Here is a 26,186-nt window from a genome sequence, read left to right as displayed (position 1 = left end):
AAGCTTTTAACCAAAGAAACAGGCAAAGACAGAAAAGGGGAATTATGCAAATCACCAAATTAAGAGGAATTATGCAAATGACGCAACAATTCCCAAACTAGTGGAAGTTTTCGCTCCACCACTGTAATCCAAGTACCTGATGCGGCATTTTAAAAAGCTGAAAGTGAGCTCGATTGCATGCCATGACAAGAATGACAATGATTTAAATAATGAAAAAAATTAATTAAATTTTTTTTATAAAATAAGTAGTAAAATAAAAAATGGCAGCCCCCCCCCCTCCAGAAAAAAATACTTTAAAAAAGTATAAAAAAAACCCATTAAATATTAAAAGAATAAATAATAAAAAATAAATATAATTTTTTAAATAAAACTGAAAAATACACTGAAAATTTATTTATAAAAAGTTTTAAGTTTAAGTTTTAAATTACAAACAATTATATAATTATGTTAGAGTTTGTAATATATATATATATATATATATATATATATATATATATATATATAAAGTAAATTAAAATAAGTAGTCAAATTAAAAATTAAAAACAGGAAAATTACTTTTAAGAAGTGTTAAAAATAAAAATAAACCTGAAAAATATACTCAAAAAAATCCTTGACATACTGAAAAAAATAAATATACCAATTTAACTTTAATTTGTAATATATTAAAGTGGGGGGTGAAATGCTATTTCATGCATACTGAGTTTTTTACACTGTTAAAGAGTTGGATTCCCATGCTAAACATGGACAAAGTTTCAAAAATTAAGTTGTACGTTTGAAGGAGTATTTTTGTTCCCAAAATACTCCTTCCGGTTTGTCACAAGTTTCGGAAAGTTTTTTTCGAGTATGGCTCTGTGTGACGTTAGATGGAGCGGAATTTCCTTATGTGGGTGCTAAGGGCAAGAAGTGTGTTTTTGGTTGCCAGGGCAAGACAACCCTGCACAGATTACCAAAAAAAAACAGCATTAAGGGACCAGTGGATGGAGTTTATTTTTACAGAGCATCAACGGAGTTGTGCAAGTGTTTGTGTTTGTTCCCTGCATTTCGAAGATGCTTGTTTTACAAACAAGGCCCAGTTTGACGACGGATTTGCGTATCGTTTATTTCTTAAGGATGATGCAATCCCAACGAAAAAGGGTCACAATCGTGTGTTGGAACCGCAGGCGGTGAGTAAAACTGCTTAAAATATCTCTGCCTCCTTGTTAGTGCGTCCGCCTCCCATGCCAGAGACCCGGGTTCGAGCCCCGCTCGGAGCGAGTCGTTGCTGCTCTCGTTCAGTTTCAGCCTCGGGATCTGATTCTGGATCATAAATAAACGGCGGCTGAATCTGACTGTTAGCCATGGTTTGTTTTGGATGATGTTTTTTTTCCTCACGGTAATGTCACAGTTTCCAAACGCTCTCAACGCAAAAGCCTACTCGCGCTCGTGATTCTTTAGCTCCGCCCACACGTCACGCATCCAGCCAGTCTTGTTTTTCCGGGAAAAATCGGTATAGACTATCTTTCTCTTATGAATATAATAAAACTAAAGACTTTTTGGAGTTATGAAGGATGCAGTACTACTCTATAGGTACTCAAGATTAACAGGATATTGAGTGAAAACGAGCATTTCACCCCCCCTTTAACTAAAATTAAAATTCTTATGAAGCAGTAGACAAATTACAAACATAAAAAACTAAAATGTTAATTTATAATATATATATATATATATATATATATATATATATATATATATATATATATATAATAAAAACATACCAAATGAGAAGTCAAATTTCAAACATAAAAAAAATTGTAAAAGGAAAAAATATATAAATATTAAATTAAATAATAAGAAATAAAAATAACAATTACAACAAAATAAATAAATCTTGAAGTATTTGAAATATAACATTGAAAATTATATTTAAAAATAATAATTTGTGCATTTAAAGCCTGGTTACTGCATTGTGTGTGATTAGTGAACGTTGGAATAATACTGTGAATTTGCCGCTCAGACTCATGCTTGGTTGCTCCGTAAAGAACCTTATGTGGTAAATGAAAACAAAAATAGCCAAATGAATCGATGAACAGATGCCTTAGTGCATAATGAGTCTTTGCTACACCATTAGCACCAACTAACTTCCCCCAAAGTCATCAAACTCCCAGCACCAAAAATCTGCTGAGCTCACAACAAAAGCAGGAAACGAGATTCAGAGTATCAGCATATGTCACAATCTGTCTCAGAGAAGTGAGACCTGTCTTACCTTCAGATCCATCACTAATACAGTCCCAAAGAACCGTATCAAGATTTCACTCTGACCGTGAGCTAATATTTCATAAAGGAATTAACTTCCCAGCGGCAGACGTGATTAGACATAGTTTCTAAGAGAACATTAAACGCTTCTGTTTCTGATCGCATGACATCAGCCACAGAAATCGGTCATTGTGCAATCGAAAGAAGATGTTTTCCATGACATGCAGTAAGTATATCCTTATCTGAAATATAATATGTTACGAAAACATCATGTTTTGGGCTTCAACAATGAACACAGATAACTTACAGCTTATTGATCGAGGGATAAAAAAAGCTCATTCATGTTCAATCTCCATGCAGACCAGCTAAAATACCCAAGAAGCGTTTCTGTCATGCGTGAATGTTTCTTTAATTCCCTCTGGACCTTTTTTAGCTTCATATCTGGAGGGAAGAGAAGTGGAAACTGCTATTCCGCCCATGACGCCTAATCACATTTCTCTCTTATTAGTTTCCAAGCGCACAGAGAGAAATTAAGGCTGAAGTGGCTGAATCTAATAAATATTGATGTTCGTTACAGTCTCTCGGAGCCTTCTCTACCTGTCTCTCTCTCTCTCTCTCTCTCTCTCTCTCTCTCTCCATCGTCCGCTTCTCTGGATGTGTCAGCTGTACCCACAATGCCCCTCCCTTCCCACTCTTAAAATGATCCGCCTGTCCTGTGGAAACAGAAGAAGCAGCGAAACTGGCTGGGATCCGAACATACCAGCATTTCTCTGGAGCTGCGCCGACTAAATATAGACGTTGCATGCATTGATCTCTGAAATATTAATGGATCTCTCATGCAAAAACACTCCAGAAATTCAAAGCTGCTTCATCTGATGCCAAACCAGTGCGCACCTGCCCAAAAGCACAAACTGAGACAAGCTTTACTTGAAAAAAGAGTGATAGAAATACTTCTTACCAGATGTTTAACGACAGTCAGATGTGGCCGTCCTAATGTGTGTCCGTATCCACAGAAGCGGAATTATATCCAGAATGCTGATGCGCTCCAGACACACGAAACACACGCTTGATGAAGAGCTGGCAGATGCATCCGTGATCCACCTGCTTCCAACACACATGAACACACAGGCATGCTCCGACACACACTCGAGCAGAGGGCGTACCTACAGTCAGCCAACGGAGAGAGAGAGAGAGAGAGAGAGGGGAGAGCATTAGGACGGCACAAGGTGGTGGGAGGAAGTGGAGTGTGGGAAACCAAGAGAGAGAGAGAAAGGGAGAGAGGCAAAGATGCACCAATCACATTTGTTCTCTTCATTGCCATCACAGTAGCTGCTTTCTGATGGAACAAACTGTCCCATGGGGAAGGAAAATTACAAATGAGATCTCTGGAATATCTCAATGGTTTCCCCTAGAGAGGAAAGAGATTGATTGGGGGGAATCCTCATGTTCATGAAAACATCCTGAAACCTAGATGAATGATTTTCTTAGATTTATTCTGTGTTTGAAGGCTGGCTTCATCAGTTTCAAATCTACGGAGCAACTAGAGGTGCAGGACAATTTCATGCAGGAAAAGCTCATTTAGTCAGGCTGTGTTTTCTGTTAGAGAATCAAAACCAAACCATCTATACCAAAATCGGTTATGGGTAATTCGTAATCAACCATGTTGACACTGATGTGGCTTTTTCACCAATAACAATACTATATTTGTTATAATTATATTATTTCAGTGTATCATATACTGTATGTGCTACTTAACCATATTTTACTGGTCTGTTTATGCTTTTTACCTATATTTTACTATCATTAATATTATTTGTTAATATATATATATATATATTTTTTCTGGCTAATAACAGCAAGGACTTCCAATAAAATTAGTATTTTTGAAATAAGAACATAAAAGAAGAAAAACATTATATGCTAAAGGGGCAAGAAAAAAATAATTCAAGATATATTTTCTGCTTTCTTTTTATTTAAAATAATGTAAAAGCACCATAAAATGATCCATGAAAATGGAAAACAAACAGTATAGCCAATAGTCAATTTGTGCACTAAACGTGATTTTCAGCTGATTTTTTTTCTCAAAAGAAAATAGCTGTTTTTCTTGCATCAAAAATCATTATATTTGTAATGAAAAATTGTTTAAACTTGTTTTTTTTACATACATTTATATAAAATAATAATAATAACTGAATGTATTACAATTTAAGGTATTACAATTATATAAACGTATGTTCACAAAGGCTGTGTTATTTACAAAAATACAGTAATAATTGTGAAATATTTTAAAACAACTTAGTTATTATAATAATTTTAAATAGTTGTTTTGTACTTTAATATATATTCAGATGTAATTCATTCCTGTGATGCAAAGCTGAATTTTGCTACTCGAGAAACATTTCTTATCATCTTCAGGGTTTCAGCTGCTTCATATTTTTGTGGAAACATTTTTTTTTTCAGAATTCTCTGATAAATAGAAATTTCAAAAGAAAAGCGTTTTTTGAAATAGAAATCAGGCAGAAGGTAACTTTTGTAACTTTATAAATGTGTACTGTAATTTTTTTAAGCAGTTTCATCCATCTTTGCTGAATAAAAGCATTCATTAATATTTGTTCCCAAGAAAATGTATTGTTTTTTAAGCATGTTTTGAAAACAAGATAAAATAATGATTACATAATGATTTTTTTTCCTGTGTCAGTTCATGCTCACCTGTCTTTGTATTTGTCCCTCCGTCATTGTTCTGTATGACAGAGATGGATCCTCTTTGTTGCTGTATGTTTGCTGAGGACTCAACAGCACACGTCTGATAGAATGAGAATGAAGGGACGATGTCTATGATGCTGTGAAGTAGAAAAAACAGTGAGAACAGGAAAAAGAGAGAGATAGAAGAGAGTGGAAGAGGATACTGTAGAACAGAAAGCTCAGGATCAAAGCCCAGGATCAGTGTGACTTCAGAAAGTTTCTGCACAGGAGAATCTTCAGATATCCGAGTTCAGCACAGCCGACAAAGAATCTTGTTTGTTTGCTCAGATTCTTTGTCTCAGGCTAAAAACTGATCATGGATTGAACTGGATTGACCTTTTATGTAAATTGACCCATAAGCCTCACTTTAAAAACATTACTGACCAATCCTACCATAGCAACTGTTGCCGTCCAGAGTTTTCTTTTTGATCTTTTCTAATGTAAGTCTATCGAGGTCTGTATGTTTGTGTGTAATTTTTTAAAACCCGATTTTATGAACCTTAAAATTTAATTTTTAATTTTAAAAATGTAGTCATTTTATGAGATTAATTTAATTTTAGAAGCTTTAATAATGTTAAAATTAATTTGAATTATTTTCTTTAAAAAGGCAGATAAAATGTGCCAAATTTTCAAAAATAAAAAATTATTATTATTACGCTTTATAGAAACAAACATTGCAGAAAACATCCATTTAAAAGTTTGCAGTCAGTAATATTTTTAATTATAATTTTTTAAAGAAATTAATAGGTACATTAATAATAAAGACATTTATAATGTTATAAAAATATTCTCTTCAAATAAATTCTTTTTTTTTTCTTATACATCAAAGGAAAAACGTTACAATACACTTTGCACAAAAATATGAAGCATTTTAAATTGTATTAATATCTCACAATATTATTGCTTTTACTGAATGCTTATTGTTTGGTGTGAAAATACCAAAATGAAAATAATATGAAAATAATAAATTACTAAAACTGCAATTCAAAGTGAACAAATTAAAGCCAAATAAAACCTACTTGATGTTTAGTATACAACAGTGGTGCAGGATTTTGGACCAATGAGATTTTGTCATGGGCGGAGCTACTTAAAATGACTGGGTAAAATTAGAAATTACTAAAATGTTCATATTTGGGTGAAATGTTTAACATGGAAGAGATAGAATTGTTGACAGATTTTACCCGGACAGATGTCTTCGTATCTGGTCTTCTGATTGGCCCAAGCATTCAGATACAATATTCAGATCCTGTCAAACATATGACAGGAAACTGGATGTCTTGACTGGCAGGTGGAGGGAAAGTTTCTAGAGAAGCAAGAGCGAGAGAACGACTAGAGGAATGCAACAGAGAGAGGGAGAATTGCTCCCAGCAAATCGTATAAAGCCATGAATAATTTACCACCTCCTCCAGCAAACCCTGATCTTTTTGTCCGTTGACTCAGGAGACCGAGGCTTTATTGGAATGAAGGCTTTCTGTGTCCTAATTTAGCATTTGCTGCCGTATCCCAGAATGAGAGAGACACCGCAGTGTTGCATGGGTCCTGGACTCAGAACTCCTGACCTTAGAGAGTCTCGTGAAACGCGGCTCCCGGGAGGAACATGGCTGGATGTGAAACCTGTTTGTGGGAGAATTGATGTGAACCGAGTGCTGAAATCCTTTAACCCCAACGAAGATGGCTGGTACAAAACAGAGCACTATCTTTTTCTTTCTGATGGTCCTGCGATGGCTAAATAACTCACTTCACCGGACAGCAGATGGGGGACTAGACGAGAGCTCAAGCGGGAATAAGAGTTCATTTAAAGTGAACATTCCTTCCTCCTATTGTGGCATCCCACACTCAATCTGTGCCATTTCAATCCAATACCATTTCACAAAATGTCTTTAATAATGATATTGAAAAGGGAATGCTGCCCTGTTTATGTTTATGATGGATAAGTGTCTTGACAGGCTATATCCATACTTGCTATACACATATACATATATATTTTTTTTGGCTTTTTGCCATATATAAAGGACAGAAAATGGTATATGAAAAGACTTTCTGGAATGGTTAGAATCAAACCATGATCATCCACATGAGCACCAAGATCTATCTGCACAAATTAAATAATTTACAATATGTAAATTAATAAATTTTTATAATATATAAAAATATGAATGAAAGAATAAACTGTATTTACTTTAAATAAATATAAAATATTAAAATATACAAATTTATAAGATGTGTATGCACACACACGCACACACACACACACACACACACACACACACACACACACATACACACACATAATATAAATATTTAATATTTTCAGATAAATATAAAAAAGATAGATGAAGAACAGAAATCAATAAAAATAACAATGTGTGAAATAATAAAATTTGTATTCATCTATAATTTATATTTAATATTTTCATATAAATTAATATAAATAAAAATAAGAATTTACGAATGACTGAAATTCATATTGAATTTCCTATAAATATTTAAGATTTTAAAATAAATATTTATTTCATATTTGAATATGAATAAATATTAATAAATTATGAATTTGATTTGTATAATAAACATTCACTACTTTAATATAATAAATAAATATATACATTTTCAAATGCCTATTAAATTTTAAAGTGCCCCTTTTACTGTATGCCATTTTGAAAATGGGCATGCAGTGTGTAATGTAGCTGTGTGTGAAAGTAAACGATCTGTTAAGTGCTTGCATGCATGTAAACCTATTGTAGGAGATTCTCAAAACTATATTAGGAACCTTAAAAAATGCATATTAGGGGCACTTATAAGTGCAACATAAAGTGGATTCAAACTCAGAGTGTCCACATTTCAAACCACATTTCAGCACATTTGCTAGTTTCTATTAAGTTGAGGCAGAAAGTCAAGTGATGTTAAGTATTCTGGGAATTGGTCTGTAAAAAAAAAAGGTTTTAAAGTACATTTTCTAGATATACTGTATGGTTTCTGCATGTAGTGAGCAGCAAACTCTGTGTAGGAACTGTGAATCAGAGCGCAGCTTTTGACAGTTGACCATTGAGTTCCTCCAACTGGACTTTGGAAAACTCTTTGACTCTCTCCATCCTGAACTTTGACCCTTGTGGTTTAATAATGCTTTTAATAGAGGCTTTCCTCTCTGACCTCTAGATATTTTCCAGGCTCATTATGCAGTCATCCAAGCTAATGATCATCAGGGGGCTCGTTATCTCCTAGTTTTGGCACAGAGCTCAACGTACACGGCACTGAGCGGGAGCTGTCAGAGGCCTGCTTTTCTGCTGAGCAATTTCAAAGCCAGATCATTCGCAGAAGAGGCTGACTTTATTACATGCTGAATAAATGAATAGTTCTGTGGAGCAGAACCCTGGACAGTTTGGCACTTCCTTAATGCTTGTGCAATTCCATAACGCAACGATCATGTCTCCGTAAATGCATTTTCTGCCATACAATCACGTCTCATTTCAGTGGAACGAAGATATGCGGGAAACTCAAGAGCAGCTGGCACGACCTGAACATTCACTATAATCTCTACTGTACTTACTGTACATTCTCGACATTTTAAAGATGCTTATTGATAGAATAATAGATAGAGCGATACCTGAAATTTAAGAGAGTGCTGAAGACAAAATGTGCTGACTCCAGTCGCGCTGTTGTAGATGATAGGTGCTGAGTACTATTCTTGCATTCCAGGACTAGATCACTAGAACAGAAAAAAACATTAATTTTACTGTAAGTAACAAACATGATGCAGAATTTCAATTCAAATGTGAATGCAGAATTGCAAATCAATTCAAAGAAATTCACATAACTTGAATTTTTACCCAGAAAAGCCAAGTTTGTCAGACTTTCAATTTGCCTTGTGAAAGGCTGTCAGAATTGAAAGTTTATAGATTAATAGAACGCCAGACAGAATTATGGATAGACAGATAGAACGACAGATGACAGAATGAATGAACAAACGCACAAAGGATAGATAGAACACATTAATGACAGATGGAAAAAACAAATGCTAGAACAAAACAACAACAATACAGAAGACAGAGCAAATGAATAACAGAATGAACAAACGATAGATAGAACAAACATACAATGAACGACTGAATGAACAACAGAGAGAAAAAAAGAACAAATGCTAGATAGAACAATGAATGATAGAACAAATTACCGAACAAAGGATAGATAGAAAAATTAATTACAGTACAAACATAATTGAACAAAATAATGCATGATAAAAAAACTATAGAACGAATGATAGAAAAAGTGAACAATAGTTAATAATAGATAGGACAATGAATGTAAGCTATACAAACAAACAAAAGATAGAACACATGATAGATTGCAAAAAAGAAAACGATAGAGAGATCAAATAATGAATGATTGAACAAATTATAAAAGCGAATGATACAAATGAACAATGCAAATGATGGATAGGTTTTCCAAAATGCATTATCCGTGTTATATTTCTATATAACTTCCTGTTCCTGTGGGGTGTGGCCAGTTCAATTCAAAATCACATTCATGAATAGAGAGGGAGCTATTTATTTTTGAATCCAAAGTTGGACATGTGAGTGAATATATTTGGGATCTTCTAGATGACTGGGGTCTTAACAGGGCAGGAGAGTCAGGTATACCACATGTTCCAGATCCAGATCTGGCGTCATGCCAAGGTCCTTGGCTTTCAGTGAGGCAGAGATGATTGAGCTGTCTGTAGAGATGGCCAGATCTTGGCGAGGATCGCTTTTGGATTGAAGAACAGCTCGTTTTTCAGCTTTAAATGAAGGGTGGTCATCCAAGGTGAAGGGTCTGCCAAATGTTCAGTTATCTGAAATATACCTGATTGTCAGAACATGAAGAAATGATGAATTAACCATGTGAATTAACCATTAAAGGGGAATTTTACACAGTGAAAGCTTTGCTTGTGACCTTCCCTGTATGGAAAACATCTGTGCCCATCTAATAAAACAGCATTTGTATATCCATAATGTCTCTCAAAAAGGGATTACATTTGGAGGACAGACATTTTGAAGAGATCATAATTAGATTTATAGTGCTCGGGAAAATTGGAAACCAAGTATTATGTTCTTCTCCATGTATTCCTGTAAAACCTGTAAATGAAATTTTTGATTGGTTGTGAAATCAGCCTCTGATTGGTCAATGACACGAATAGATAAGTCTTATCCTGCGTGGTTTGTAGCTCAAAGTGGTGCATGACAAAGAGGCAAGACTTTGCACAAGCGTGATAAGCCATGCTCTTCGTGCCTCCTCTCTGCCACTGAAAATAAACTGGGAACACGCAGTTACCACATACAACATTATGAGAAGATGTTATGCTTGACTGAGTCATTTAGTTAATTTTAACTTGTCAAAGCAAACTTTAAAGGAGAGTCTCGTCTGAAAGTTTAAAAAGTCTTTATTTATTTATTTTTCGGTTTAGATAGATCTGTTTGAAATTACACCTATAAAAAATATGCACTTATATTATATAAACTCATTTAGAATAATTCGGCTGAGATGGAGGAGCACTTTATTTTAGTTTTTCATTTCATAATCAAGTCAACTTCCAGCAGGGCGTGGCTAATTTAATTCAAATTCAGATTTGTGAAGAGAAAACCAATTCTTCAGGTCTGAACATTTTGCTGTCGTTGCTGTCGCTTTGACATACATATTCATCATGCTATTCTAAATAAAAAAGGTGTTTATAATGTTTTGAACTTTTTTTCCTTTGTGTGACATCAAGATCACTTAAATTTAACCGATAGGTGCCCTCAATGTTTCAGTGGGCGGGTGGTTCTTCACAATTAATGGTAAACGCCTATTTCACAACCATTTTCACCAGGCCTGTTTTTGCTGTATTTAACAGAACCTTAAATGCTTGTGATGTCAGCATAAAATCATAATTTATTTCCTTTTCTTTCTTAATACCTGTTCCTATACTGAATTATTCATAGTGTTATTCCAAATTCCATCAAGGGCTCTTAAATTTCAACCAATAGGTGCCCTCGATGTTTCAATAGTTGGTTGGTTTTTCACAATTAATGGTAAACATTTTTTCTACCTAGTTGTGTAGAAATGTCATGTTATAGAAGTCCACCAAGTCGCTATGATGATTTTCATGTCAGTTCTATTAATTAAGTTTCTGTTAAATCAGGTTCTGACCGTGTAATTCATTAACATTCTCACTGCTAACTGCTGTACGCGAACAGTTAATTAGTTATTTCATTGGCCACCTATTGTTCAGTAGCTGAAGTAATACCTGGATTATGTGTCTTTTAATTGAGGGTAAGCTTTTGTAATGACTATACGAAGCCTTGAGGGTTGATCTGTGAGCAAACCTTTCATAATGCCATATGTATTTCTTAATAAGACCAGATATATGCATTAAAAAAGAAAAATCCACATTGACTTGATGAGCTTTGAAGTTTCTGTTAAAGACAGCAGAAACAGGCCTGGTGAAAAATGTGAGGAACAACCCCACTCATTAAACTTTTTTTTCTTTGGAATAATATGATGAATCACTCATAATAAGCAAGCATTTATTAAAAAAAGAAAAGCCATATATTTTGATTTTGAGTTCAGTTCATGAGCACTGACAGCAATAATAGGCCTGGTCAAAACACTTGCAAGTCACGTTGGGGATCTGCATCCAAAACAACATCTGCTGGTGACCAGCTATGCTCCTGGGTACTGCTGTGTCCTTTGATAGCCACACACACTCACGGGGCAGCAGGCGGACGCTGTGCGCCTTCACTGGGGAAATCATAATAACATACGATAAAGATGCTGCTTTTGAAAGCTGCTTTGAAATAAGGGGGCGTTTAGACAGAGAGAGAGAGGTTGACGCTCCTTCAGGAGCTAGCGCCGCACACTACAGCTAAAGCCAGAGCAGCACACCATCCATCAACAGCAGACACTGCAGCACAACAGAGCTTCAGAAAAGAGAGCCAGGGCCGAGGTTAAGGCTTTGTGTCTCAAACCTGCATGAAACTGCAGCGCATTATTGTTGCCATAAGACAAAAAACTAGCAAAAACCTAGCAAAAATAAATAAATAAATAAAATTCTAGAGGTGAAAAATCTTTAAATAAAGAAAGAAAAATGGTGGTTTACAACAGAATGAAAACTAAACTGAAACTATAGAAGTTCCCTACAACAAAATAAATATAACATCTTATTTTTAGATTCATATTTTTAGATTTTCAACATTTCATTGATCAATTTAAACTTTAATTTAATCTCCCAACTTCTGACAATTGATGTATTCTGGCGTACAAAACAAAACACAAAACAAAACAAAACAAAACAAAACAAAAAACACAAAACAAAACAAAACAAAAACAAAAACAAAACAGAACAGAACAGAACAAAACAAAACAAAACAAAACAAAACAAAACAAAACAAAACAAAAAGCGTCCACCTGATCACTCATTGATAAATTTAAAAGATAAATTAGATAGATTAGTAAATTCAAAATGTTGCCTTTGCAATTAACTGAAATAAAATAATTGTAATAATAAGAAGGTCAAACTGAATAAGATATTAACTGAAACTTAGCATAAATATTTAAGAAATAAAAACGAATGAAATTACAAAGCACATAACCCAATAAAAAATGACAACTGAAAATATAAAAATAAATTGAATTCAAAATATAAATAAATACACAGTGTATAAACAATAGAAGAACACTGGACACAACATTGTGCAGCAAATTGGTAACGGTGAAAAACTGTTTGAAACAGCAGAAAAAAGCACTCAATACTTGTTTAGTTGACCCAAAAGGCCTCTAACAAAACTCTTGAATATATTTCAAAGATTATGGAGTGAACTTTGCAAACTTTGGAGAATCAGTGAGTAGTTGTTGGGGGTCTTTGGAAACTGACATGAGATCTAAGTGAATAATCCATGCTGCTGAATCATAAATGCCCCAGGAGTCATGATAAAAAGTGTGTTTATACGAATTCAACAAATTAAACTTCAACTAAGATGGTGCTTTTTGTGAATGGAGCGGCTTCTGATAAAGTATGAGTTATCATGGGCAGATGGAACAGTCTGTGGCAGAAAAAAATACAAAATAATACAGCATTGAAATGAAGCTTAAATTAAATAAAAAACTTTAAATGCACCACCAAAACTAAACTGAAATTGACTACCAATGAAAGGCAAATAAAAATAAAACTACAATACAGATTTTTATTTAATTATTATTATTATTATTATTATTATTATAGCCCTGAGTGTTCATGCAGTGGCATGTGTTTTAAAGAGTGCTGTGATATTTGTGTTGGAGAATGATGCTTGATTAAGCTTTTGTTGGTCTCTGTTTGAGGAGCCTCTCAAAACACCCAGAGGGGTTCGGCCCACTCATGCTCTCCCATCGAGAGCCTTATACATTCACACAGACCTTGGAAAAACCCAGCAAGGCTATTTCAGAATAAATAAACAAGGTATGTTTTTAAAAAAGAGAGAATGATTATTAACCCTCCCCCTGCTCAGAGCTGAGAGAGTCCCAGTGTGGCCTTTTCAAAATTAAAGAGACAGTTAAACAAAAAGTCGAGTTAGTTGGTTTGCTAACCAGATAATCTGATTTGTGAACAAATCATTCTTTTAAGACAATGTTAATGATGCTTTCCAGTCCTTTTTAAACATGAGGTTGCATAAATGATGCCAGAATTAAAATTTTTGGTTCAGCTTTCCCTTTAAATTTCAGCTACCAAGCTCCTTTACCCTAGGTAGAGCTTTCAGTCTTTACATTTGCTCAGTTTTCTCTTTTAGCCGGTAAAATGGTGTGCATGCTGATAACAAAAGCATCTTTATTAAATATTACAATGGTCTTTTGTTTTGTGTTTGTTCCTGAAGGACAGTAAACAGGCCAGGCTTCGTGTAAATGAATATCAGATGTCACATTAACTTGAGATTACCTGTAAACATTTGTTCATGTTCAGGGTAATGATGTGGGTCAGCCGCGCTTGCGTTCGGGTCTGTTTTTCTCAGATAATACACAAAAGCAGGTTAATGCCACGACGGGAATGAGCCGGGTATTAATTAATCCATATAAACTCCGCATCAGTGTCAGTACTAAAAATGTCAGGCAAAGAGACAAATGAATGGAATTGAAATTAATTACCTCTCAGACGGAGAGCAATACAAGCCCTCTTCCCTCAATTGACTCCTCACTGGAAAAGCCTCTGCTCCACATGAGCGGGATTATTGTGTTCAGAGTGAATCAGAAATAGACTTTTATATGTTTTAGAATAGGCAGCGTAGGAGGAGGATTTCTAGCTGAACTACGCCTCCATTCCCGAACTCTCCCTACATCAGAACATGATATTGACTGCTCTGCTAAAGGCAGAAATTGTTGCAGAAGTAGCTTAGTGGTGAGCTCTCAGGGACGATGCCATACGAACAAACAAACAAAATGAGTAAATAAAATAAATAAATACTTTTTTTTGGAGGGGGTGGGGCCTTTTTGCTTTAAAAAAAAAGGACCATGCTTGGCTATTAATTAATAATAGTAACAATGAATGAACGAACAAACAAATAATCTCTTTTCTGAATAAATTCTTATGCATCCCTTCATATTTCACCAAGTTTATGGAATGGGAATAACACTGGGGATCATCGCCTTTAGAAAATAAATAAATAAATAAATAAATAATAATAATAATGAACGAACGAATGAACGAATGAACGAACGAACGAACGAACGAACGAACGAATGAATAATAAATAAATAAATATTCTTTATGAATTCAAATCACCTTTCAAATAAAAAATTACATTGAACACCAACAACAATAATAAATTTATGAAAATAAATAAATAAATAATCAATTTAATTTCTTTATTAATTCAAATGCATCACATGCAGTGTATGAACATTTATGGAATAAGACCCACTGATGATCATCGTCTTTATATTATAAAGTTGAATATTAACAACAACAACATTAATAATACATTTATCAATTAATCAATTAATTTAACAAAAACAATAAGTCATTTTTCTATAAACTAAAAATGCATCACATACAACTCACTGAAGTTTATGGAATGGTAGAGACAGTGGGAATCATCAATTTCAGATCGAATCAGATTCAGATCACTTACAAATCTGAGGACTATTCCCATTCAAACGAGTTAGTTTAATAAGGTAAATAAATGAAACGTGACGATAATGGTAAAACTATGGTACTTGCATTTACAGTATACCATAGTAGTGCACGATCTGGATTTCAAAGTGTATATATATATTTATTAAAAATGTTTGTTAAAAACACTGGAACTATTTAGTTGGCAATGGACAGCAATCCATAAACCGTATTTCAGTCATTGTGATTTATTCAGTTCAAACACCATAAACACTGCAGACTGTGACCTTAATGTTTATTTCTCCTGTTTTGTTAGTAACGCATGAGTTCCTGAGGCTCGGAGAGACAAATCTCCTAATTCACCATCAGTTTGAGAACAACTTTCACAGCAGCTGCATGTCCACCACAGGAAGAACAGCAGAGATTCAGACACACCGCGGGAAACACAGTCTGTGGTGGAGCACAAGCTGCCTGAATCAGCAGCACAGGTGGAGACAGATGACCGTGGAGACCACTGCCGCTCCGGGAGGGAGAGACAGACACGAGAATGTGGAGTGAGACTTACTACAGACTATAATGGAAGTCATACGCTGAGAAACTACGCTGAGATATTTACTGAAACTCTTGCTGTGATCCAATCAAATCAGTGAGTTAAACATAAGAACCATATCAGTATGAATCATTCATTTACTGATTCATCAAAAAGATGAATCACTCAAAACAGTGATCCGTTTAAGGGTTTTGAATCACATTAGAAAACTTTGAATGCAATTTGAATCAGTGATATGGTCATAGTAGGTAACACTCAATTAAGTGAGTTTGAGAATCAATTAGTCCGATTCGCAAACACATTATTCTTCTGAGTCAATCTTTTTTTTTTTTTTTTTTTTTTAATTCTCAAAAGCAGTGAGAATGATTTGTAAAACAAGTCAGAACGATTTGGTTCTCAAACTGACTCAATGATCTGTTCACAGAGGTTTACAGATGAATCAGTGAATTTGAGAACTAAAATGAACAAATAATTTTCTTTGAATCTGTTCACCAAACCAGTCTAAATGATTCATTTACAAGCTTCCTGTTGCAATCAGATTGAATCAGTGAGTTGAACTCAAAAACCATGCAAGTTTGAATCATTCACACACTGATTCATCAAAAAGATCCACTCAAAATAGTGAATCGTTCATGAGTTTCGGTCTGTTCCTTCCACAAATCTATTGAATGGCTTCATAAAACTTTGAACACAGTCATATGGACCACTTTTATGATACTTTTTCCTTGACGGGCCCACTTCTCATGCACTCTAATTGTTGAAAAAAAAGGCTAGATATGCTTCATATATTCCCTTTTGTCGATCGGCTCGAGTCAGTGAGTACTCATTATATCAGAACAACTCACTCACTGATTCATTGAAAAGATTTGACTCAAAACAGTCATTCGCTCATAAATTTGTATCTATTCTATCATATTATGATTCTTTTTACGTTAAAGTTGAAAAATGAAAAGTTGTTTTATTGTTGTTATTTTGGAGCTTGGCAGATCCATTTCTCATCATACAGAATGCTAGTATGTGTTTCAAGCATTCACGTCTTGTGTTCCACAGAAAGTATAAAATCAAATTTGGAATGACATGAGGGTATGTAAATGAACTTTCAGTTTGGGGCGAGCTCTTCAAACTCTTCAACGAACTCACACTGTCATACAGACAGCTAGTGAAAAGATAAAGAGAGCTCACACTCAGAAGTGAAGGTTAGCTGACGAAAAGAAGTGCAATGATAATTGACATTTACCGTTGAAATAGCCATAAATGCAGAGACATGCAGAGACTAATCACCAGCTTCAGTATCTGTGTCGTCATCTGCTGGAAATGTCAGTGGCACTCATGAGCTGCCGGCCGTATATTCCACTGCCATTCTCATTTCATTTAGTGCAACAAAACGTCACTTTGGTCTCCTATTTGCTCCCTCAAAGACATCTGACAGGAGAGAATGGCTCCATTCCAAACCCAGCGAGCTGCCTTCCTACACAGCATTTTTAAGCACCACAGGCGAGCTCCAGACCCGAGGCCGTTCCAAATAGTTGGCAGCAAAATTATGCTGCCTCATAAGATCAATCATTTCGGCCGGTATCTAACACAGTGCGGGATGTGTGTGTTTCTATTTTTAACAGCTACTTTATATTTTCTTTCTGCATGAAATAAAGGAGAAGCTGTGGCCTAATGGTTAGAGAGTTGGACTTGTAACACATATAGTGCAGGTTCAAGTCTCAGTGCCGGCAGGAGTTGTGGGGGGGTGAATGAACAGCACTCTCTTCCACCTGAAATTGGGGGCACTGAACCCCCAATTGCTCCATGGGTGCTGGAAAAAACTGCTGCCCATTGCTCCGGGTGTGTGCACTTGGATGGGTTAAATGCAGAGCACCAATTCTGAGTATAGGTTATGATACTTGGCAAGTGTCACAACTTTCTTTCTTTCTTTTTTTCTCTAAAGCTATAGGTAATTTAGAAATGTAAAAATTTGTCTCCCGACATGCCGGACTCATACATATTATTTTGTACTGAAAATACATGAGAGGAAAAAGTAAAAAAGAAAGATAAAAAGTAATTAATAAAAAAATTAATTATCTCTTCCCATGTTTTTATGTGAGCTATTCATTTTCTTTGCTTTATTATTATGGATGACAAAAACACAATTAAAGTGTAATTTTTCTTGTATAATAACTTTATATTAATATTTAAATCAATATAAAATATTTTGTGGCTATATATATATATATATATATAAATATAGACATTTTATTTTTAATCGTAAATATATTTTTGATATTGAAAATATATTTTGTAAATATACATTACTTTGGAGTTTATTTGTACAATAAAGATACTTGTAATATAATAAATTGTAATATTTAAATTTATTATTATTTTTTTATATAATAAATACTGTAATATATAATTTATTATTAATATAATAATTCATATGTATATGAATATTTATATTAATATAGCCATGTATACTTGTCATATTAAGATTCTATGATATTTAATTTGTAGTAATATTTAATATTTGTAATTATATAAATATATAAATATCTTTATATATATACTGTGTGTGTATATATATTCTGTAATTGTTTATAGTTACAACTAGTACATTTATCTATTATTTTATTGCAATATTGTAAATACTGTTAATCTATATAAATTTACAGTATTAACAATATTATAATAGAATTGATAAATAAATGTATTCATAACTTCTAGCTCACACAACTATTTGCTATATTACATATTTAATTACTTTTTTCCCCTTCAACAAAGCATCACTAAATATAATAAATACTTCAAGACTGCTCTGTGTTTTTAGATTCAGTCAGTCTCATTTCTATTAAGAAGGTAGCTGTCTGTGGTCAGTACACCAGGTTTTATCTGCAGGACTGTAAACTGTTGTGCTGTCCATTGTCAGAGTCCTCTCACAGCACCACGAATAGAAATATTCAGAGCGCTACAAAAACGGAGTTCCCAGTGCATTAGGAAAAAATCTCCGAACCACAGAGCTGTAACAGAAACTGACTAACAGCAGTGACCCTCCTCAGTGACCTGATCTCTGTGTGTCATATTCTCTCAGTATTCAGAAACACACACACACACACAGCAGTCCGTGGACTCTCTAGTGTAGTGTACTAATGTACAGAGGGGTTTTATGCATGAATGCATTCAGACACTTTGCTACGTCCAGCATCGTGACACACTGAACACACGAGCCTCAGCAAACACTCTCATGCCGAAAGTTCAAGAACTGGGGAGAACATACAAACATTATTAAAAACAATGTCCCTTCATGAAAAAATCAGCACATCACCAGTAATATATCAAATAGATGAGCAATGAGCATGCACAATCTTTTTTTAGGTCAAAAATCAAAACCTGATTGGCAAACCTGGCATTGAAATTAGTATTATATTCAGATCAGTGTTATTTTAGTATCATTGAGATATAATAGCATAGTTTTTTGTCATTTTTTATTAAGTCTGCTTAGTTTTTATACATATTATTCTGTTTAAGTTTCAGTTGTTTTAGCACATTAACTAAGCGAAAATGAGACGATTTTTCGAAGTTGTAAATAAAATATTAAATTACAGTGTACAGTATGTTTTACGTTTCACATTTCAGTTTTTCTGTACTTGAACATTTCAGATTTAATTCAATGTTGCTTGCAGTTTTCTTGAGTCAGAATTTTCCCAGTATACTTAGTGTCTTAATTTATTTCAAGGGTCAAAGTTTACAAGACAGTTCCATTAGATAATGTTAGTTAATGTATTAATACATACAATACAGTATTTATTAATCTTGGTTAATGTTAGTTAATGAAAATACAGTTGTTCACTGTTAGTGCATGTTAATGCACAGTGCTTGATTTTAATAATGTATTAGTAAATTTTGAAATTAACATAAAATAATAATAACAATAAATGCTGCAGAAGTGTTGTTCATGTTTAGTTCATGTGAACTAAAATAGTTAACTAATGACCCTCATTGCAAACTGTTAGCATTTCAAGTAACATAAGAAAAAAATTTGAATTGAAACATTTTCATCCTTTAAGCAATTTTAAAAACATTTACAAATAAGTCAAAATGCTTTCTGTCTGGTTAAAAGCCCAGTAAACGAATGGTTCAAAGTGAAGAAAAGGGGGAAAACGTTTGCAAGTGCTCTCGTATGGGTGAGAAAATAGACAAACTAGAGTCTAAGTGTAATTAAGCAAAATATTTCATAAATAATCAAATGCTGTTGATTTAATTGGTAATAAAAAGAGCACAGATAAAACCCAGCTCATGTATTTTGCAGCAGTTTGGTAGCCAAATGCTTGTCATCATATTTTAAATTGATTATGCTGACTTCCACAGGCGCAATGTACACAGGACACTCTTTCATCTCTAATGCAGTAAGCATTTAAGCAGTTTGGGACAACAATGAACCAACTGAAGAATACAAGATCAGTAGTGGCATGTCGCCAAAACAGGCCACTTACAAGGCAAATGGAGCCTATATCCTCTCCAACTGTAACTGAATGTAGCAGAAAACTATTCATCTTTTCACTGCATCTGACAACTAATATACAGTATGTACCAAAATTAAGTGAAACACACACAAAAAACAAATAAATAAATAATACAAATAATTTTGCCAAAATGTAATAATGGTAAAATAAAAAAAATCCTTTTAGTATTCAACACTTGTAGGCTCCTCAGTGGCCTTTCTCTGAGACACTTAAGTTCAGGTCACAAACCTGAAGAAGAATAGAAACTTCTCTTGAGGGTCAGCTAAATGCATTTCCATGACTTTCACTTGTTCTCACTGTAGAGCGGTGCCATGACCTTATTACAGACAATCCCCTCGGAGTAACCTGGGGTGAAGAGCCTTGCTCAGAGGCACAATGGTAATGGTTCATTGTTTGCTTCTGGTGGAGAACAAACGAGCAATCTTCCAGTTACCAGCAATGAGCCTTAAATGAGTCACGTCTGCTCTAGTTAACTCCTGTTAAACAATAAAACAAAAGAAGTACTTAATAATATAAATCATCTGAGAACATCTTCCCTTCATTAGTGTTATCAAATGTAACAAACGTATAATATATATATTATAAAAGGAAATTGCTTCCACGATCAGTTCATTGTAATTTTCACGGCAAAATAAAATCATTTAAGTTAATACAAAAAATAAAAAATCTCAAACAGCAGAGCACGTCCCCAGCAATGGTAGGTCATGGTAGGTCAAAGGTCAAAGGTTCAAATCCCAGGGCAAGCAAGAACTGATCAAATGTGATGCAGTGCTAAGTCACTTCGGATAGAAACATCTTTCAAATGCACAGATGAAAAAATAAAATCCTGTAGCTCAAACAGCAGAGCATGGTGCTTACAACACCAAGATCATAGGTTCAAGTGAGAACCCTCCGCCCCCCCCCCCCCCCAAATGGCAAAGGAATAGATTAGAATAAAATAAAAATACCATCATCTTTTATGAGAAACTCTGGCCATCGGGGTAAATGGGAATGCTTATAGACCACTTTCTCCAAATGTATCAGAACTCTATTTTGCACAGTCCATTTAAAACCAGAAAAAAAACCCATTATGCTAGTACATAGAGGTAAACATTATAATGTAAAGCTGTTAACTGCTACTCTCACTATCAAATACTCTTACATGTTAAATTCACCACTCACCTCATTTAACGTTGGTAATTGAGAAAATCTATTCAACAGCACGAAAGCAGAGTTCCTGAGTTCCTGAGCCCCACTCCAGAAGCGGAGATGAGAGCGTTGTGCCACCGTGTCAGACTACATTACAGCACTGGATACACACAGCAGCCGCTGTAGAGCAGAGAGATATCACAGAGGTGTGCAGATGTGTCCGCAGGATTAAAAACACTATTGTTTTGGAAGGAAACCAATACACTGTCACACAAAAAATGTACAGACTCAGTTCACAGATCCACAGTCATTTCAGTCTTATATCATGCCACCTGGCTTCGGTTTATGCAGCCTGTGAAACTGTAAAAAACTGAATTGGTCCAAAGTCCTGCTCCACAAAACCTTTAAACACAATTTTTAATTGATTAAAACAGTAAATAAAGTGTAGGAAAATATAATAAATCATAAAACAAAATCTAATTTTATAAGTAAAGTCGTTATAAAATTGTATATAATTAAATTCATAGAATTTTTGTGCCGCTCCCAATTTTAAAAATAGGAACAAACATATTGTTAAATATATTAGCATTTTAATTATATTCATTAATAAAATATACTATTATATTTGCGATATAATATTATATATACTATTATAAATTATTATACTGTATATACACACTAAACTGTTCAAAGTTTTTTGTTGTTGTTGTTGAAAAATGTATTTTATTTTATTCAGCAAAAATTGATTAAATGAATCATTAGTGACAGCAGTAATTAAAAATGTTAGAAAAAAACTATATCTTTCAGATAAACACTGTTCATATTCAAAACCAAACTAGTCATTTTAAATTATAATAATATTTCACACTTTTACTGTATTTTTTAAAAATAAATAAATGCAGCCTAAGTGAGTATAAAACTCCTCTTTTAATATCATAAAAATATTACAGACCCCAAACTTTGAATGGCAGAGTGTGTGTTATATTTTATAAAATATTATATAAAACGATTTAATATTTTATAGCAACAGATAGCCTACTATGTACCATGCACATAATATGATGTAATATTTACATGATTATCAGTCACATAGGGACAGGACAAAACAGACAATGAAATATATTTTCTCTAAATGTATTATTTTGTTGCATGTTAAAACTAAATATACAGTAATTTTTAGTGGACTGTAATGTTGTGTATCAGGTTTGTTTTTCTCCAGCTCTGTGAAACGGTTAATGAAAGAACGGAATGATTCACCGCAGCACAAACACAGAAAGTCTGTATTATTTTTCAGTGTGTATCTGAGCAGTCAAAAGCAGCAGTCTAGTCTTACAGAACATATAGATGTGTACTTCTCTATCCACCCACATTTCTTTGTCTTTAGTACAACGGCAGCTCTCGAAGCCGCAGGAGAACATGAGCAGATGAATACAGAGCCACTTCTCAGTCAACGGAAAGAAAATATGTTGCCTTTTTGCTGCTCGAACAGAGATGGCCATTTTTAACCCCGCGCTGTCGAGAAGTGAGCAGAACGCAGACAACATTTTGTGTTCAGCATTTGCATAACAATTCCTGACCTTTCGCTGACATTTAATCGAGACCACAAATTTCTAATCAGCCCTTAATAATGAGAGCGGCGACGAGGCACTCTGACAGACCTGCCTTTCCCAGCATGCACCGCTGAAATCCGCGTGGATTTCAGGGATAAAAGCACAAAGGTTATCCTGCAAAAATACCACTGGAAAGTTCCCCACAGAGACGGAGTTATGAGACACACACTTACTGTTGATTAAAGATGTCCCTGACTCATTTAAGAGGAAAGTTATCACACTTTAGTATTATTTTTTTATTTAGTATTAGTTAATATTTGGACATTATTTATAAAAATTACCTCAAGTTAGCACGAGCAAGCTTATTAGCTAGACAGTTAGCATCAGCTAACAATATTTACTTATTTTCAGTACGGTTATGAATAACGTCCTTAATAACAATGGATGAAAAGTTTAGAGCTCTACTGATGATTAAGTCTAGAGTGTGTCCACCTTTGTGTCTGGGTCCATGTACATGCTGAATCGACAGGTAAAAAAAAAAGCCTTAAGTCCAAATATTCATTTATCACCAATTAACTGTTTGACAAACACTTCCTGCTTCGATGTCCAGATCTGAATTTAAAAAAATCTCAAACATGCTTCGAAGTGGCGATCTGAATCAACCGAGTCGCGAACAGGCTCCGAAGTGCCGATCTGAATCAACCAAGTCGCGAACAGGCTCCGAAGTGCCGATCTGAATCAACCGAGTCGCGAAAATGCTCCGAAGTCCCGATCTGAATCAACCGAGTCGCGAACAGGCTCCGAAGTGCCGATCTGAATCAACCGAGTCGCTAACAGGCTCCGAAGTCCCGATCTGAATCAACCGAGTCGCGAACATGCTCCGAAGTCCCGATCTGAATCAACCGAGTCGCGAACAGGCTCCGAAGTGCCGATCTGAATCAACCGAGTCGCGAACAGGCTCCGAAGTGCCGATCTGAATCAACCGAGGTGCGAACAGGCTCCGAAGTGCCGATCTGAATCAACCGAGTCGCGAACAGGCCTCCGAAGTGCCGATCTGAAAACTTTGACCAAAGAATGTAAAAAATAACTCAATTTCTCTAATAACTCTATACTCTAATAACTCTAAAAATCTATGAAAGACTCAGATCACGTATCTAAAAATAAATCACTATAGTAAAAGATAAATAATAAGAGGAGTGAAGTTTCCTACCGTTCTGCTGTGTTTGGTCCTCACGCGCGTCTGACGCTCCGCGGCGCTTCTCCCCTCACACGCGCGTTTACAGTGCTAAATTAATCATCTTTGCTAATTATTATACATTTACTTCATTGTCAGCTTCAGGTACTTCATTTATTATTGTTCAATGAACTGTTTGAAACAAAAAAAGGTTGTATTTCAGTAATAATTCAAAATTATCAAAATAAAATATATAAAATAATGGTTTCTATTTTAATATCCTTTAAAATATAATCTATTTGCTGTATTTTCAGCATCATTCCTCCAGTCTTCAGTGTCACATGATCTTTAGAAATCATGAAAATATGATGATTATTATTAGAACTATTAATACCAAATAATATTTTGGAATCTGTGATACTTTTTTTCAGGATTCTTTGATGAATAAAAAGTAAAAAATTAAATAAATAAACTTGAGTAAAAGTACAGGTAGCGTATAATAAAATATTACTCCAGTAAAAGTAAAAGTACTCCAGTGCAAACGATGCAGACACATCAATCAGCGTCTCTGTGTTTAGGTAAAAAAATAAAATAAAATAACCTTAAACTAACACAGATTAAATAAAATAACTCATGCATGTCCAAATTCCGCCGCTACCGTAATATTAACTGTTTTATTAAAATGCTACCATGACGTCTGTTTTATATTGTGTATCAACAGTAACGTTATACATATGTATATTGTTTGGATTAACTAGACGAGTAACGTTAGACAGACATGAATGTTTATTCATAACCGTACTGAAAATAAGTAAATATTGTAGCTGATGCTAAAATGTCTGGCTAACAAGCTTGCTGGTGCTAACTTGAGGTAATTTTTATAATATGCCCAAATATCTTATTGACCACCTATATATATAGGGCTATGTATATAGATTACCCATTAGGGACAAAAGAAAGGATGTGATGTTCAGAACATCGGTAAACTACAGTAATTATCAAAGAGGGGAAGAGATGCCACCCCGTTTGGCCAAGGGGTGTTTTTACACCACAGACAAGGTTTGAGAAGAAAAAATCATTATGAAAATATAATTATATTTTCCTTAAAATGTTCTTCCTAACTTCAGGTCCTAATATCATGTCATATATAACTGTGATGTTCTGCAAAACCACAAAACTTTAAAACACTTTAAAACACAAGTCATATCAGCAACAAAAATATTTCTTGACTCCATATAGTGGTTATTTTGGAAAAAATTCCAGGTATTTTGAGCAGAAGATTATATATATAAAAAAGTGCTGATATAAAATTAAATTAGCCTATATAAAATTGCAAACATCTATCTTTCACAGTGGTGTCAAAAGTACTGACATTCATTACTTGAGTAGAAGTATAGATACTAGGGTTTAAAAAGACTTTTGTAGAAGTTGAAGTATCAACTCAAGCTTTTTTACTCAAGTAAAAGTGTAAAAGTACTGGTTTAAAAAACTACTTAAAGTATAAAAGTAAAAGTAATACAAAATACAAACAAAAGCTTAGGGCCGCACCACAGGGGCCTATTGTGCACTACCCCACCTCCTCAAAAAAACATTTTTCTAAAGGCCATAATGACTATAATGGTATATTAAAATGTTCATGTTGAAAAATTTGGGATGCACTAGGCTACCTGTTTCAGCCGCATATATGAAAATACAAAAATGGTGTGCACATCCCAAACATCCAATTAGGACGCAGGTGCAAGACAACTGAATGATACAGACAAATAAAGAACAAGTCTGAACACTGAAAACTACTGCTCCAGAGGAGTTTAATCAAGCAACGTTTCGACCTTCAGGTCTACATCAGCCGCATATATGCCCATTTAAAATGAACACACTTTAGTACAATGCAAATAATTAAAGGACTAGAGATATGATGACTAGTTACCAATAACTATTTGTTATGGTCCAAAAAAGTCAAACTTTAGAGGCATATCATCAATAACCTTTAATGGAATGTAAATGTACTGTACATCCAAGCTTAGCTCCAGGAATCTGCGAGGGCAATGGACAAGAACATTGGTGCAGGCTTAGTAACAATTACACTTGTATGGTTGTCTTTTACAATAAACATTATAGTGCTGTCAAAATGAATGATTTAATCCAAGTGATTAATCAAAAAACTAAAACTGAAAAATAAGTCATAATCCTGATACCTTCTTGATTGATAGCTTCT

General features: G+C 34.3%; 1 protein-coding gene and 1 pseudogene across 1 annotated transcript in view; one reads left to right on the top strand and one right to left on the bottom strand.

Annotated features, from left to right (window-relative positions):
* The window catches only part of LOC113066673 (leucine-rich repeat and immunoglobulin-like domain-containing nogo receptor-interacting protein 1), a 69,767-nt gene extending 64,802 nt beyond the window's left edge, over positions 1-4,965 (bottom strand). The window contains exons 1-2 of the mRNA XM_026238621.1: positions 4,942-4,965; positions 3,191-3,395 (exon numbers count right to left, since the gene is read on the bottom strand). The gene's annotated coding sequence lies outside the window, so the exon portion shown is untranslated. The remainder of the gene's footprint in view (positions 1-3,190; positions 3,396-4,941) is intronic.
* Positions 4,966-15,150: 10,185 nt separating this feature from the next.
* Positions 15,151-26,186, top strand: part of LOC113066380 (ornithine decarboxylase antizyme 2-like) — a 14,456-nt pseudogene continuing 3,420 nt past the window's right edge.

This window comes from Carassius auratus, chromosome 50 (assembly GCF_003368295.1).
Source record: "Carassius auratus strain Wakin chromosome 50, ASM336829v1, whole genome shotgun sequence".
NCBI classification, from domain to species: Eukaryota; Metazoa; Chordata; class Actinopteri; order Cypriniformes; family Cyprinidae; genus Carassius; species Carassius auratus.
This window is presented reverse-complemented; position numbering and strand designations above follow the sequence as displayed.